Source organism: Cornus florida, unplaced genomic scaffold (assembly GCF_030987335.1).
Source record: "Cornus florida cultivar Cherokee Brave unplaced genomic scaffold, ASM3098733v1 CherokeeBrave_3.0.0_Hap2_Chr01, whole genome shotgun sequence".
NCBI lineage: Eukaryota > Viridiplantae > Streptophyta > Magnoliopsida > Cornales > Cornaceae > Cornus > Cornus florida.
Window position 1 is genome coordinate 32184891 of NW_026775571.1, and position 16821 is coordinate 32201711.

General features: G+C 36.3%; 1 long non-coding RNA gene across 2 annotated transcripts; it reads left to right on the forward strand.

The window, feature by feature from the left end:
- Positions 1-7120: 7120 nt before the first annotated feature.
- LOC132294454 (uncharacterized) lies at positions 7121-16363 on the forward strand. 2 transcript variants are annotated; one of them, XR_009478093.1, is made up of 5 exons: positions 7121-7408; positions 7617-7862; positions 11160-11264; positions 12530-12627; positions 16130-16363. It is a non-coding gene; the product is annotated as an uncharacterized LOC132294454 (long non-coding RNA). The 2 variants fall into 2 exon arrangements; XR_009478091.1 differs by having other exon boundaries at positions 7124-7408; positions 11167-11264.
- Positions 16364-16821: the final 458 nt, after the last annotated feature.

Sequence of the window (16821 nt, forward strand, 5' to 3'; positions counted from 1 at the left end):
GTTTTAATAGCATGGTTATAGGTGACTTTGATAGATCATTGCTTAGGAAAATCCTTTGATGGTGTATGCTTAATCTCTACCTTCATGTGCTTCATCATTTTTGCCAAGAACTTGATAATCTTTCATCTAAGTAAGTGCGTTTAAGTTGCATCCTAGTTTAAGTGGTTTAAACACATTCACCTTTGATGGATTATGCTTGTTTAGGGCTTAATGTACTTCTTGTTAATTGTATGGCAACTATGTGTTGCTATACAATCCTTGACCATTATATATTGTTTATCCCCTAAATTAGTTCTATATCTAGCATGTGTAGAGGGATGGAGGCAGATTCACTTCCCTAGTTGTCTTTACTCGTATTTTATCTCGTTTTAATTATTGCAAGCTTTCGTTTTATGCATCTTAATTCCGTAGCTTAGGTGACAACCAACAAATCCTTTATGAACACCCCGTATCATTCTAAAAAGACTCTAGAAACTTAGGTTGCCATAGATTAGCGCAGTCCTAGTGGTTCGACTTACCCGACCAATAGCCCTATTTTATAATAATTCGTGCTATTGCGAAGGTTGATTTATTATAGATCGAACTCTCAACCGATCAATTTTTGGCGCCGTTGCCGGGGATTGCAAACGGTTTAGCAACCGAAGTTCTAGGGTTAATTTTGGTTTGATTGTTAATATTGTGAATTGTGAATATTTCTTGTGTAGTTTGACCATCTTGTGTTGTAAGTGAGATTCTAGGGACTCGAAGCTCACCGAGGGAAAGTTAGCTAATTTGTAAGTCTAGAGGACCCCAGGTGAGTCTCTTGACCTTCTAGTTTCGACATTGTGAATATTGTGCATGTGTTGAATTTAGTGATAATTGAGTTTTGAAGCCCTTGTTGAGGCTATTATCTTGTTTAAATTTCGTGTACAAGCATCGGTCCTTGTCGTGGCCATTTAATTTCTATCTTGATAATTGAGGAGAAAGGGAACATCGTATGTGGAGTTGATGATGATAAATTGTTGTGATGGTTGTGTTGTGAGTTGTTAATGTTTAGCCGTAGATCACTTTCCCTACCCATACTTGACTCGACAATTGACATAAATTCACTTGAAAGAACTCTTAGACGAGACCTTAAGGAATCTTCAAGCATAAGAGAACTTGAAACTGAATTTAACACAATAGAGGAAAATGTAGGAAATGTCGAAAATGAGGGAATTAATAATGATAGGGCCAAAATTCCAAATGTAGTCCCTATGACTCTTCGGGACCATTTCATCCCTACCGCCTATGCTTCTCCCTCTTGTACTGTGATGCCAAATATTGAGGCGGCTCAATATGGAATTAAATCTAGCACCATCCAAATGCTTCCATCTTTTCATGGCTTTGAGAATGAGGACCCCTATAAGCACATTGATGAATTCCTTGAAATATGCTCTACCATCAAGATTAGGGGCTTCCCTGACAATGATCTCCAATTGTATCTCTTTCCATTCTCCTTAAAAGAAAGGGCTAAATACTGGTTGAACTCCCTTGTTGCAAATTCTATCATTTCATGGGCTCAATTGCAGCAAGAATTCTTAAAGAAATATTACCCAATGAGTAAAACCAACTTAATGAGGCGCTCTATTCTTAGCTTTTCTCAAATTGATGGAGAACAACTCTATGAGACTTGGGAGAGACTTCAAGACCTCTTAAGGAAATGTCCACACCACCTAATTCCAAAATGGCAATTGGTGCAAGCTTTCTATGCTGGGTTAACCGACCCACATAGATTCATGGTTGACTCATCTTGTGGGGGGATGTTCATGTCTAAAAGTCCGGATGAGGCATGGACCCTACTTGAGAATTTGAGTGAAAACTCTTTACAGCATAATTCTCATAGTGGTCTAACCTCAACCAATACAAAAAACCCCACTCTATGTCAACCAAAGACCATGAGGGAAGAATAATCTCAAGTGGATGCCATAGCTCATAAATTCTATCAATTGATGGCACCACATCTCTCCCCCTCTTTGTCTCAAAATTTAGCTAGCTCGGTGTGTGCATCATGTACTAGTCCATTCCATCTCTCGGAAGATTGACCCACACCGGAGCAATTTTCCAACCCCAATCAAGAACAACCTAATGCCATGTTCTCAAGGCCTGGAAATAATCCATATTCCAATACTTTCAATCCGGGATGGCGAGATCACCCGAATTTCTCGTGGAGGCAACAAGCCCCACAGAATTCGCAATTCCAAAATCTGGGGCGTCAAAATCAACCCTCTTCTCAATTTCAAGGTAGGCAATTTCAGGCTTCTTCAAGCTACCGTCCTCCTTACAATCTAAATGTCTCCACTCAACCTCCCGTGTATCCACTAATGAGATAGTGGCTGCAAACAAGCAAATGATGGAATCATTGAATAAGCAAATTATCAATTCCAACAAGCAACTTTTGACATCTTTGCAGCCTACTCTCCAAATAGTTCATTCTCATACTCAGTCCATAGCTAACCTTGAGAATCAAGTGGGTCAAATAGCAAACTCTATGAACCAATTGCTTTAAAAGGACAAGGGTAACCTTCCCGCTCAGCCAGTTAAAAATCCTACAAGGATGCATGTGATTGATGAAACCCCTCCTCCGAGTGGGCTGAGTTGTGAACATGTTCAAGCAACCACCACTCTTAGGAGTGGTCGATTTGTTGACAATAAGTTTGATGGAAACAAGGATGAAAAAGATTCTCCTTCAGAAAATCCAAATCCGAGCTCTTCCAATCCAAAATTCACTCCTAAAAATCCAAATTCTAATCATGAAAATCCCAAGCTTGTCACCCCAAATATGGAAACTTCTTATGAGCCCAAGGCTCCGTTTACTCAACGTCTCCAAGAGTCAACACATCTTGGGAGCAAGAATTGCAAAATTTAAGACATGTGGGAAGTTTTCAAGCAAGTGAAGATCAACTTGCCTCTATTGGATGCTATAAACCAAATCCTTCCCTATGCAAAATTTCTTAAGGATTTGTGCACTCAAAAGCGCACTTCCCAGAATCATTTGCCAAAGAAAGTAAGGTTAACTAAAAATGTGAGCGCAATCATTCAACACAGTGCTCCTCCAAAGTATAAGGATCCGGGCGCTCCAACTATCTCGTGTGTCATTGGCGACAACAAGATAGAACGGGCCCTCCTTGACTTATGAGCTAGTGTAAATTTGATTCCATATTCAGTTTACTTGCAACTTGGGCTGGGAGATCTAAAGCCAACTTCCGTGGTCTTGCAGCTTGCCGATAGATCGGTCAAGCACCCACAAGGCATTCTTGAGGATGTCATTATCAAAGTGGACAAATTCTACTTCCGGGTAGACTTTGTGGTTCTTGACACGGAACCGGTCCATGAGCCAAAGAAGCATATTCCTGTGATCCTCGGTCGGCCATTTTTAGCTAAGGCTAATGCTTCAATCAATTGCCGAACCGGGGTGATGGACATTGCCTTTGGCAACATGCAAGTCAAACTTCACATCTTCCATGCAACTCAACATCCTTCCGATGAAGATGATTGTTTCTTGATAGATGTGATAGATGAAGTGGTCGAGGACTCTCTCCCCTTTGTTCTAAGCAAAGATCCGTTGGAAACTTGTATGTCTCATTTCGACTTCTCAAACTTTGGCATTGACCAATCCATCCAAGAAGTGAACTCCTTGCTTGACATTAATGCTATCATGGATATTCTCCCTTGGAAAATTCCAAAAGAGCTGCTTCCTTAGCTCTCCACTACTCCTCTGGTTCCATCTTTGAAATCTCCACCACAACTTGAGCTTAACCACTCCCGGCACATCTCAAGTATGTATTCCTTGGTTTAAATCAAACTCTCCCGGTCATCATTGCATCGGACCTTCTAAAGGACCAAGAAACCAACCTTTTAGCAGTGCTACAAGAGCACAAAGAAGCTATTGGGTGGGCAGTGGCAGACTTAAAAGGAATTGATCCCTCCATTTGTATGCATTGCATTCATATGGAGGAGGACACGAAGCCTTCTAGAGAGGTCTAGCATCGGTTGAATCCTAATATGAAGGAAGTGGTCATGAAAGAGGTGATCAAATTGCTAGATGTGGGAATTATCTATCCCATCTCCGATAGCAAGTGGGTGAGTCCCACACAAGTTGGTCCAAAAAAATCTAGACTCACGGTTGTTAAAAATTCAACGGGTGAGCTCGTGCCACAACGAACCACCACCGGGTGGCGTGTGTGCATAGACTACCGGAAACTCAACTCATCAACTAGGAAGGATCATTTTCCACTCCCATTTATTGATCAAATCCTAGAAAGGCTAGCCGGCCAAAGCTATTATTGTTTTCTTGACGGTTATTCCGGCTATAACCAAGTGGCGGTCGCCCCCCAAGATCAAGCGAAAACAACTTTCACATGTCCCTTTGGAACTTTTGCCTATCGACGCATGCCTTTTCGGCTATGTAATGCACCGGCAACATTTCAAAGATGCATGATGTCCATATTTTCAGATATGGTGGAAAATTTCTTGGAAGTTTTCATTCACGATTTTTCCGTCTTTGGCACCTCCTTTGATTCATGTCTCCACAATCTATCTCTTGCGCTCCAAAGGTGCAAGGAGACGAATCTAATTCTAAGTTGGGAGAAAAGCCACTTCATGGTCCAAGAAGGCATTATTCTAGGACATGTCATTTCAAAACGGGGAATTGAGGTGGACAAGGCAAAAGTTGAGTTAATCTCTAATCTACCTCCTCTGAATTCCGTCTGTCAAATCTGTTCCTTTCTTGGCCATACCGGATTTTATCGTCGTTTCATCAAAGACTTTAGCAAAATCTCGCGGCCCTTGTGTAATCTCTTAGCCAAGGATGTTCCATTCAACTTTGATGGAGCTTGCATGGAAGCTTTCATTAAACTTCGTACTCTTCTTTCGTCTGCTCCTATCATGAAACCGCCCAATTGGTCTCTCCCTTTTGAGATCATGTGTGATGTATCCGATTATGCATTGGGTGCGGTTTTGGGCAGCATGTGGACAAGCTTCCGCATGCTATCTATTATGCGAGCAAGACTCTTTCTGATACTCAGTTAAATTACACCACCACTGAAAAAGAATTGCTAGCTGTGGTGTATGCCTTGGACAAATTTTGCTCCTATCTTCTTAGTTCCAAGGTCATAGTCTTCTCGGATCATGCCGCTCTTCGGCACTTGTTAGCGAAAAAAGAGACCAAACCTCGCCTAATTCGATGGATACTCTTACTTCAAGAGTTCGACATCGAAATCCAGGACAAAAAAGGGACTGACAATGTTGTCACCGATCATCTCTCTCGCTAACTCATTGAAAAATCGTCGGAATGCGCTGTCGTCCGTGATTCCTTTCCGGATGAGCAACTTTTCCAGACTTCCCATTCAAGTCTCCCTTGGTTTGCAGATATTGTCAACTACCTTGTGGTAGGCAAAATTCCCTCCGATTAGTCCAAGCATGAAAGAGACCGTTTCTTCTCCCAAGTTAAGCATTTCTTTTGGGAAGATCCGTAACTATTCAAGTATTGCCCGGACCAAATCATCCGGCAATGCATTCCCGAAACTGAGACCACTAGCATTCTAAATTTCTGTCATACTCTTGCTTGTAGAGGCCATTTTAGTGCCAAAAAGACAGCCGACAAAGTCCTTCAAAGTGGATTTTATTGGCCATCCTTGTTTCGGGATGCTTACAACTTCTGCAAATCTTGTGAGCGTTGCCAAAAGCTCGGATCCATGTCTAGGAGAGACATGATGCCCCTCACTCCCGTCCTAATTATTGAAATTTTTGATGTATGTGGGATCGACTTCATGGGACCATTTCCATCTTCTTATGGCTATGAGTATATCCTTGTAGCAGTGGATTATGTTTCCAAATGGGTTGAAGCCGAGGCTACCAGAACCGCTGATCATAAAGTTGTGATCCAATTCATTTAATCCAACATCTTTAGTCATTTTGGTACGCCCCGAGCAATCATCAGTGACGGTGGATCTCATTTCCAAAATCGTTACCTTAAATCCGTCCTTTCTAAGTATTCCGTAATTCATAAGGTTGCTACACCTTACCATCCTCAAACGAGTGGTCAAGTAGAGGTTTCTTACCGGGAGATTAAGCACATTTTGGAAAAAACGATTCGACCGGACCGCAATGATTGGTCATTAAGACTAAACGATGCACTATGGGCTTACCGGACAGCTTACAAGACACCCATTGGCCTGTCGCCATATCGACTTGTCTTTGGCAAAGCATGTCACCTCCCGGTAGAATTGGAGCACCGTGCTTTTTGGGCCATAAAAAGGCTCAATTTTGATCTCCAACAGGCCGGCTCTAATCGTGCTTTGCAGTTAAATGAACTTGAGGAAATGCGTAATGATGCGTATGAAAGTGCAAAAATCTATAAGGCAAAGACTAAAGCTTTCATGACAAACACATTGTCAACAAGTCTTTTGCCCCGGGACAAAAGGTTTGGCTTTTCAATTCCCGCCTGAAGCACTTTCCTGGTAAACTCCGGTCAAGATGGGATGGTCCATACACTGTCACTACTGTCTTTCCTCATGGATCAATCAAACTCCAAGATCCTGCAAATGGATCGCTCTTCAAGGTTAATGGCCAATGGCTTAAGCCTTGCATTGACGGCATAATCCCAACCCAAAAAGTTGAGAAAGTCGTGAATATGAAAATAAAAATAAAAATAAAAAATAAAAATCCCGCCCTCACTTAACAGGGAAAAAGCCTCTCGTAGATAAATATTTTTAAGGGAGTATTTTCCTCCCGTGAATATGAAAATAAAAATAAAAAATAAAAATCCCACCCTCACTTAATGGGGAAAAAGCCACTCGTAGATAAATATTTTTATGGGAGTGTTTTCCTCCCGTGAATATGAAAATAAAAACCCCGCCCTCACTTAACTGGGAAAAAGCCACTCGTAGATAAATATTTTTAAGGGAGTGTTTTCCTCCCGTGAATATGAAAAAAAAAATAAAAAATAAAATCCCGCCCTCACTTACGAAGGAAAAAGCCACTCGTAGAAATTTATAATTTGAAGGGAGTATTTTCCTCCCGTGAATATGAAAATAAAAATAAAAAATAAAAATCCCGCCCACACTTTTCGTCTCCCGCGCGCAAAGAAGAGCAACCTGCCAAAAGCCTTTTTTTTTTTTTTCACGTCACCAACACATAGACCACAAAAAGCCCTAATCTTCTTTCTTTCCCAGCCAGTCTCTCAAAATGCCCTAATCTTCTTTCTTCCATTATTTCTGTTGAGGAGGCCGGATCCCACCTTGTTGCTTACTATGCCGACAACACCCAGCCAGTCTCTCCCCTGCTAAGGCTGCTATCCATCTCTCTCACACACACTTGGCCAAGAATCAAGTTCACTTCAAAGCTTGCAACAAACAGTATTGTGACATTCCTCTTCAACAATGAAGCTGTAAGAGTAAACCCTTTTCTACTTTGTTTCTCTCACCTCGTTAAATTTTTTATCTCTTTTCTGGGTTTCTGAACATTAAAGCATGTAGTTTTCTTTTTGTATACTCTATTTTATTTCTCGTTCTTTGATTTTGGAAAATCTTCTACAAATTCGACGTTCTAAGTATATATCTGATTTTGGTTAAAAAAAATTTCAATAAATTAATTAGGGAAGATTTTTGTTCACCCAACCGGATCATTTACCCCATCTCTGCTTGAAGTTCTATCTCAAATCTCTGCCTCGCTTGAAGTTCTCTCTCCTATCTATCTCCATCTCCGCTTGAAGTTCTGGTCCGACAAGGAAAGGAAAGTTGGGCGATCTCAACCAATTTTTACCTTGACCAACATAGAGCTATTTGTTCAACGCTCTCTTTACTCTCTAGAACCGAGGATCCAGACTTACCTTCATTCTTCAGGTAATCTGCAATCCCTCTTTCTCAAACATTTTAAGGGTTTTCTTCAATCCCTATTTCTTAAACAATTTTTAGGGCTAACACATGCATATTTTTTTCTCTAGTTTATTATCGATTTTATTTGCTGGATTTGCTTTGGTTGTGACTAGATTTGGGTTTTTTTGTTTTCCATTTCATTATTGATTGGGTTTTTTTTTTTTTTTTTTTTTTGTTTTATGGATGTCTTAAATAGTAAATTTTATAACAAAACTAATAGAACCAAATTTATTTGAAAAATTATTCCAACAACCTTAAAAGTGAGTTGCAGCATAGCATTGCAAAATAAGACACTCAGCATGTGCTGTAAGAGTTTGTATGAAAATCTACAATTTCAAAAGTTTTAACATGATGATACCATTAGTCTTGATTCTTTTGGCTAATAACTTGTACGATTTTTCTCACAAATGTATCACTTAAGATTGTTTTTTAGATGAGTTTCTTTTTTTTATTGTACATCTAAGAATACATGAAAAACAAGTGAATTTTAAAAATAATGGGCTTACAGAAAATCGATGAGTGTACTTTTGATGTTCCGTTATGTATGTTTTTTGCTAGATGACAATTTTTATTTTTCAATTGACAAATTAAAGTGGGTACAAGTGATGAAATAGAGGTTTGGATTGAATTTTTGAAATCAAGATGTTTAATAAGTAGGATTAAAATTGAACATAAGGAATTCAGTTTTAGCAAAAATTAGATATCCTTGGAATAATTTGATATAGATTAAGGGTCAAAAGATATCGAATCGTGGATACTTAGTTCAAACCTTTCTTTGATCAATTGAACATTTCTTCAATTGGCCGGGTAGCCACTGTTTACACTTTACAATCAAAACATGCCAAAACTACTTACAAATAATTCTATCATATTGTGTGGTCAACTACGTCTTATGTTGGTCCACTAAACTACCTATTAGCCATTCTGATACTTTGTTCTCTAAGTCACTTACCTGTACCTAGTGTGAATGACTAATTCATTAAAACAAAATTCAGTTTTAAAACATAATTCAACTACATCTTGTTTTGGTCCACTAAACTACCTATTAGCCATTCCGATACTTTCTTCTCTAAGTCACTTACGTGTACCTAGTGTGAATGACTAATTCATTAAAGAATCAGCTGATGAATCACTCTGAAAGTCCCATCTCCAATTTTACGCACGTCACTCTGATCTCAAGCAATAAGATTAGCAACTCTTTAAAACATAATTTTACCAGTCTTGTTTATATAATTCACAAATTTTAGTTTATGGAACATGCCAACAGTTGCTACCATGCCTTGACGAACATATATATTAAAAAGAAAAGGGTAAATTCTATAAAATGATCACAAAATGAAAATGCGAATATTGAGATGTGGACACGCGGCAAGATCAGAAATGTTGAAATCAGAAAAGATTATTTATGAAACGTTTAAAGTAGTAACAGCTAAGAGTGAAGACAAATGAGAAAAATCGAGTAAAATGGTTTAGACATGTGTAATGAGATGAGATCAAGAACTGCAAAAGGGAGGAAGATTTATGTGATCTTGCATTGTTGGTAAGGATAGGGGAAAGGAAATATCAAAATTAACATAGGTTCGGATAAAAAAAAATGATATGATTACTTGTGATTAGGTAGAGTATAATGGAAAATTATAACTCATGTAGCTGATCTTCAATAGTTCGGACAAGGCTTGTTCAGCTCAGCTGTATCAGAACTGTATTTGATATTCTATGTAGCAAGTATTAATGTTTATGTGTTTGTCCAAACCTTTGGTTGTTTTTTATTTCCTCTTTTTGTTGTTTTAAATTTTGTGATACATTTCTTTCCTCATAAGAGGTTGTTGCTTGGTGCACTGGTGAAAGCTGATGCCTCAGTTACTGTTCACAGCCTCAAACAGTGCATGAAATCCTAGTCAACTCCTACCTATTGGCCTTAGTTTAACAATAAAAATAACAAAATATTTGCTGCCCATAGATTCCATTCCTGTGCACTTTTTTTGTACTTCCTGCACCCTATTGGTCCCTAAGTGGAGCCAATTCCAATCCATTGTTGTCTACAAACCCCTAAAACCTTTCTTTATTTTATTGAACTCAAAATATCCACGCATTTCTTAGTCGAAGCACAACATAAAACCATTATTTTTTATTTCCCAGTGCTGTCCTGTATCAAGACAATTATTTATAAGCAAATTAGTTGATTCATAAGATCTAACATTCTTTGCTGAGAAAAGAACTTACGACAGATATTCTGTGAAAATTAATTATTGACAACTATGCAGTGCATCACACTTCTAACTTTGTATAGCATTATTGGTGATTCAGAGAAGTTAATAAAAGTGTTGTTTGAGCTTGCGAGGCATCACACACCGTCAACTATATTTCTTAATGAAATTGATGCAATCATTAGTCAGCGTGGTGAAGGACGCAGTGGGCATAAAGCAAGTAGGCGATTGAAAAATGAGCTACTCATACAGGCGACATCTGTTTTTTAGAATTGCAATAATAATATATAAAAAGCATGCTTATGTAGAACTAAAATACAAAACATATAAAAACAAAGCACTAAAAACATCAATGAGTGCAACACTGAACTGGAAATTACCTTAACTAGATATCACACGTTATATCTTTTAAGATCCTGTGTAGAGGATCTTTTTTTTCTATTTTGTTGCTATTGTTAGAGCAAAGGCCTTATAGCATGAAATGAGTGACACCGTGGACTCAGTTGTAGATAATTCCATTTTATGTAATCCATAGAAGTAAATCCTCTCCACAGCATTCATCTGATCTACACAATTCCATCAAAAGCAATATCACGGGAATACTATTTTTTTATTAGTTATCCCCATCTGAATAATAGCAATTACAGAAATGTTGTGCGCTCTAGGTACTCCTATGTTAGTATTTTTTGGACATTGAAAACACACTTGTATGAGTCTGAATAACAGCAATTACAGATATGTTGTGTGCTCTAGGTACTCCTATGTTAGCTTTTTTTGGACATTGAAAACACACTTGTATGAGTGTGTTGGAACCAACTATCATTATCCTCACATTTTGAGGTCATTGTTCAACACTGACACCTATGTTAATTTATATTTCACATCATATGTGTGGCTCATGCTTATGGACATTCCTTGCCATGGTATCCAGTACTTCTAAAAAGATTTTGCTATTGATGTCTCTACAATAAATCTACATTTGGTGCACAAGTAAATCACTTAAAAATTCATATATGATTTCATCTCTACTTTCACAAAAATTAATGGCTAGAGTTAGACTGCAGATGGATGGTTTGACGCGGACAAATGAGCTTGTTTTTGTTTTGGCGGCAACAAATCTTCCTTGGGAACTAGATGCTGCTATGCTCCGACGTCTTGAGAAGTGGGTATCCTTTTGAGAGGCTAATTTATACTTCCTTTCTGCATTGAGAAGTTCTATAGTTTAAATGTTAATTGACAAGTTTATTTGTTTTATAATAAGCTTACTATCTGTGGGACAAGTCCTAATTATATTGATACAAATCATATTCTTACATGATGTGAGTGACTTCTTTGCTACCGTGTCATATGGTTGCTCATGCAATTCAAATAAAAAGTCATGAAAAATCTATAAACACAAGTTATTGGCATGCAAAAGTGGGAGTTGATTGACTGCTTGAGAAATTTCATTGTTGAAATACTTATCTTCTCTAAATTACCTTAATTTTTTTATAAAAAAAAAGTGCTATTTTTTTTTTTATTTTCTCAAAAAAAGAAAAATAAAAAAGTGGTTATTGTTATGCACAAAGTGGAAGTTAACTGACTGCTTGATAAATTTCGTTGTTAAATTACCTATATTTCAAACAACTTATCTTTTTATTTTTATTTCAAAGGAACAGGATAATTAGAATGCTGATCTGCTCTAAGTTAACTGATTGTTTGATAAAGGAACAGGGTTCTCGCGAAAGTTTAAGCTGGAGTCCCGAAAGAGGGTAGCTATATCAGGAGACAACATAGTCTTAAATGTTATAAATAATGACAGTAATGGCATGGCACATCTTCCTGCTATGAATAGAAAATCCAGTCTTTAATAGAACATGTCCATATTAAATGTATTTTTGTAATTTACTTTTATATATTATTTCTTTGTGTTTTTTCCTCTAAGAGTAGTTGATAGGCTATTTTGTCTGGACATGTGTGTTTTTTTTTTTTTTTGGTTGACGGGGAGCGTTCAGGAAGCAAGGGAGAAAGACCAATCCTTTTGCCTAGTTAAAGAGACTGCTGTTGTGAAGTGGCATTAGTGCTTACATACTTGGTGGGTCACTGTTGACTGCTGAGGTCTAAATCTTAAGATTTGAAATTGAGTAAGAAGGGGGAGGGTGGAATCATTGTTTTTAAAGAATTTCTGGAACTGGTTTGGTTAATTTAAACTTTAAAGGATTGTCCTTTGTATTGAGCAAACCAATCTGGAATTTTTTATCTTCGTGATGCTCGCACAAGCATGGTTTTATGGCCTACCAAATATGTGAAAGTTCTAGAGGTCAATTGGTCATTCATTAACCTTTTTCTTTTCTTTTTTGAAAAGTAGTAATTAACATATGATCTGATTTTATTTTCTTTTATTTTTTATATATGTTGGCATTACATTTTTAATTTTTTTCCTCACAGGATCTATTTTAACCAGCTTATTAGGAGTATAACAAAACCATTACTTTTGAAGTAAGATTAGGAGCATAGTTCTGGTTCTCAATCTTCATCTCTGGCAGGTATGTTCTGAATTCTACTAGCTAATGAAGTTCATTTATCAATTATCTCTGTGTGAAGTCATGGGTCCTTGTCGTGGCCATTACTTTATTACATTGATATAACATGGGAGTATGGGAACATCGTATGTGGAGGTTGTGGTTGATTGTTATTTATTGTTGATTGTTGTGAAGTTGTTGTTGGTTGTTATTGTGTACGTGAAGTAGAAAGTTTCTTAGCATTCCTCTCATTCCAATTTTGATCATCACATCACTCCAATGGAATACCACAATGTGAATCTTGGTTATCTAGGCCCCAATATGATCCAACAACCTCCTCTAGGTCAAATTCCTCCCGGAGTTTAAGCTCCAAAGCTTAGAGGACTTGTGTTTCTTGTACATATGCTCCACTGAGATGAATAGAAAATTACTGCCCCCACATGGTTTAATAACAAAAAAATGAAAAAAAAAAAAAAAAAAAAAGTAACAAAAACATTTGATTTAAAAATAACAAAAAATCAAACTTTTCCTCCAAATTTGTTAGTTTCTCCATCAGTTGCACATTTCTTTCCTCAGCAATTTCCACCCTTTTCCTTGAAGCCTCTTCATAAGATGAGGATGCACGTTGACGGCTTTGAACTACAAAACCATTTTCGAGCCCACGGAGATATCCCTTCCTAATACTTAGTTGGTTTTTGCACTATCTCAACATCATTTATGATTGAACTGATACCATCAGAATTTTGGGAAACTTGTGCAGCCTTTTTTTTTATTTCATCCTGCAATTAAGTTGTTTCGCAGCATTATTGACATTTCCAAAGACATAATTAAAATTTAGAAGTTTAACAAACTCCTTTAAGTTTTTTGGAGTATCTATCACATTCATAGCATCATGCTATCAAAAAACCATCTATGCATCTTAAGCTATTATCTTTGCAAAACATATCAGGAAAAAACCAATTTGATATCATGTAAACAGAAGTGTGTGTTTTTTGTATTCATCTATGAAAACAAAATATCATGTAAACAATCACAAAAGTAAATGCCCAATTCATATACTGCTAGATGAAATTTAAATTGCATTGGATAGACAAGGAAGTTAGGGAACCTAAAAGAATTGACAAGCTAGGCAGAGGCCACGTCATCTCTATATTAAAATTTCTCAAACTTAAATATGGGATAACTATATTTATTAACAAAAATGAGTCATGTTTGTTTTCAATTGAGCTAAACAAAGAAATCAAACTGAAGATGAAAAATGAAAATAGTGATTATTTGTTTTGTGTTCTTTCCTTTTCTATCTAAAACTCCGAAACAAAGGGAGGATTATGGCCTTCTCTTCCTTTCTTTTGATAGGATAACCCCTATCCCTTCCCTTTCTTTTTCAAATAAATCCATAGATTTTTATAATGAATTCTAATGAATTAAAGAAGATTTTAGACATAGAAATCTAGAACAGTACTTAATTTCTATCTCTGGTGCAGTAGATAGCAACTACTTTAGCCCCATTTCAAGTTTTTCAGCAGATGCCCCATTTATTACAAAGGTTGATTTTAGGCTTCATAGTATAATAAAAGTTAATGAAGTATATAATTCTCCTTATATAGAGGGGTTATCCTATCTTCTACAATAATAAAGGCAAGAGTCTCTTGTAAGTACAAACAAAAGACAACACAAAGAAAACCTTGACAAGAAAATATGTAAGAAAGCTAAAAATTAATGGATAATTTAACCTCTCCTCCATAATAAAATTATGTTTAGTCCTAAGTCCCAACAAATTTAGTACAAGTAAACTCCAAAATGGTATTAAAGGATTGACAACTAACATTAGCAATTCTACTACAGATTCTCGTGAGAAATTTATTTCAATCTCTAATAATAATTAATTAATAAATAAATAAATCAATAAAATAAATGTTCTCTCCTTCTATAGTACTAGAACACTGGGTTGACCAGTTAGCATGCTTAAAAGATATGCTAGCAATAAAAGTCAAAGTACCAACAAGTCAGAAATGAGCTATGTTAATAAGAAAATTTTCTAAAGAAGATTTAAGTTAAATTTTCAAAAACAACTTAACGAACCCATTTTGAAGAAGATTCAAGTAAAAAATTTTAAAAGTCAAACCCAATAAAACAAGAAGTGGTAAGCAGATTTCCAACCCCCCTTCCACTTCCCCACCACCAGTTCTGAATTTCCATCTCTGGTGCAGCAGATAGAAACTTCTTCAGCCTGCGTCTTTGTACATGTCTGGTAGCTCTGGCTGGCACACTTTATCTTTCGTCGACCAGTTCTATATTTTTTTCCTTTTCGATTAAGACACTGTTGGTATTTTCTTTCCCTTTCGATTAAGAAACTAACTTAAAAACAAACGTATAGAATGATCTCATATCAACCCCCCAATGCAAAGCAATGGTCTCAATTTTGGATCGCCATGCTCCCTCAAAGGAACTAGAAACTGCTCCACAACTTCACAGTTCTGTAGAGCAAGCCCTCTTGATGGGCAAATTATCAACCCAAATGGCCCTTCCCAATAGATTCAGTAGGACCAACTTTAAGATGTCGAACCCAATTTAGTATCGTATGAATGATCGATCTGAAAAAGAATTGAAGGTAATATTACCAAACCCATCCTATATATATGTAATGACGCAAATCCACACAGTAATTTTAGTGTGGATACATATGTGTGTGCAATCTCTCTCTAATTGTATGAGGACAAAACTAGTTTCAATGCTATATTTTCACATAAATTTCTCACCTCCGATCAAATTTTCTCTTCAACTAAACAAGTCAACATAAACAGATCAAAAGACGAAAACAATCACTAAAATCACAGCTAAATGAATTGAAGCTAGTGTAGCAAAAATTCTTCCATGTATGCAATGATGTTCACATAGAAATTCCAGTGTGTATATATATATGTGTGTTTGTGAAATCTCTCTCTATTTTCACTTGTTGATATGATTCTAATATTTTCTCCAATATGTTTTTCTTGTAGTATATTATATTGAAGCTAATGAGTTCTCTAATATGTCCTCTTGAACTAATTATTAGCATAAGCTTAGCTTTGTTGTTGTTTTACAACTATTAACTATATTTTTTCCATGTTAAAGTTGCTATTTTTTCTTTGATGTCAAACTATCAATGTGCCTTAGATTTAAAAGAGCATAACAGTTATGTTTCTTACATTCTATGTCTAAACCTTTATTGGCAATTGACATTCCTGGTAATCAAGTTTTAGACGCAGAACTTGCACTTGCGGGGTGTTTGCCCTTTTTTGACCTTTTTGTTCTATTTGGAATTGGACGATTGCATGACGGAGTTGAATCCCGGCAAAGCATGGGCATGTGGATTGCATATTTCTTTTTGGGGGTTTTTGATTGTTTTTGGCTTCTCAAAGCGTGGGACTCCATTTTTTATCACACTTTGTTATATATTTTAGAGAGTATGAAATAGAAAACTAGCATTTTGTCATTACTCCATATACATTATTATTATACTAAAATTAAGACTTGTGTAATATAGGTACTTGCTTGGATTTTGTACAATGGATAACGAAGTGGAGGAAGTGTGAAAAATTGAAAGTCAACTTGCGCCAGGAATTAATGAACAATGTGAAGATTGATATCTATTTTTGGAAAATATTAAATTTTCTTTTTAATTTTGGCACGTTGAACAATTAATGATGAATTGTAAATTAATGTCTTACTTTTTTGATATATATTTAATAGTGAATTTAAACATGAATTGTTTTTGGTATTGGTATTAAGTGTAAATTTTTAGCATTTTATATAATTGTTTGTGACCAGGTTATATATGTGAATGATTGGGTAATAAAGTGCATTAATTTATTTGATATATCTATATATATATATATAGCTATCTACAGGTGGCTTTAGACCTCGTAAATAAAATATATAGATGTATTGACAAGAGGCCAAATGTGTCGTACATTAATTACTAACGAGAGGCCATATACCACATTAATTAATTATTAACGAGAGGTCATGTACCACATTAATTAATTATTAACGAGTGGATAAAGAACTCGTTAATAAGTATTAACGAAATGTCATTGATCTTGTAAATTAATTATTAACAAGAGGCTATAAGTATTGTAAATTAATTATTAACGAAAGGCTAGAAATCTCGTGAGAGTTTTATTTACGGGACGCTAGAATTATCGTGCTCTAATCTTTTATCAGAGTTATTATTTC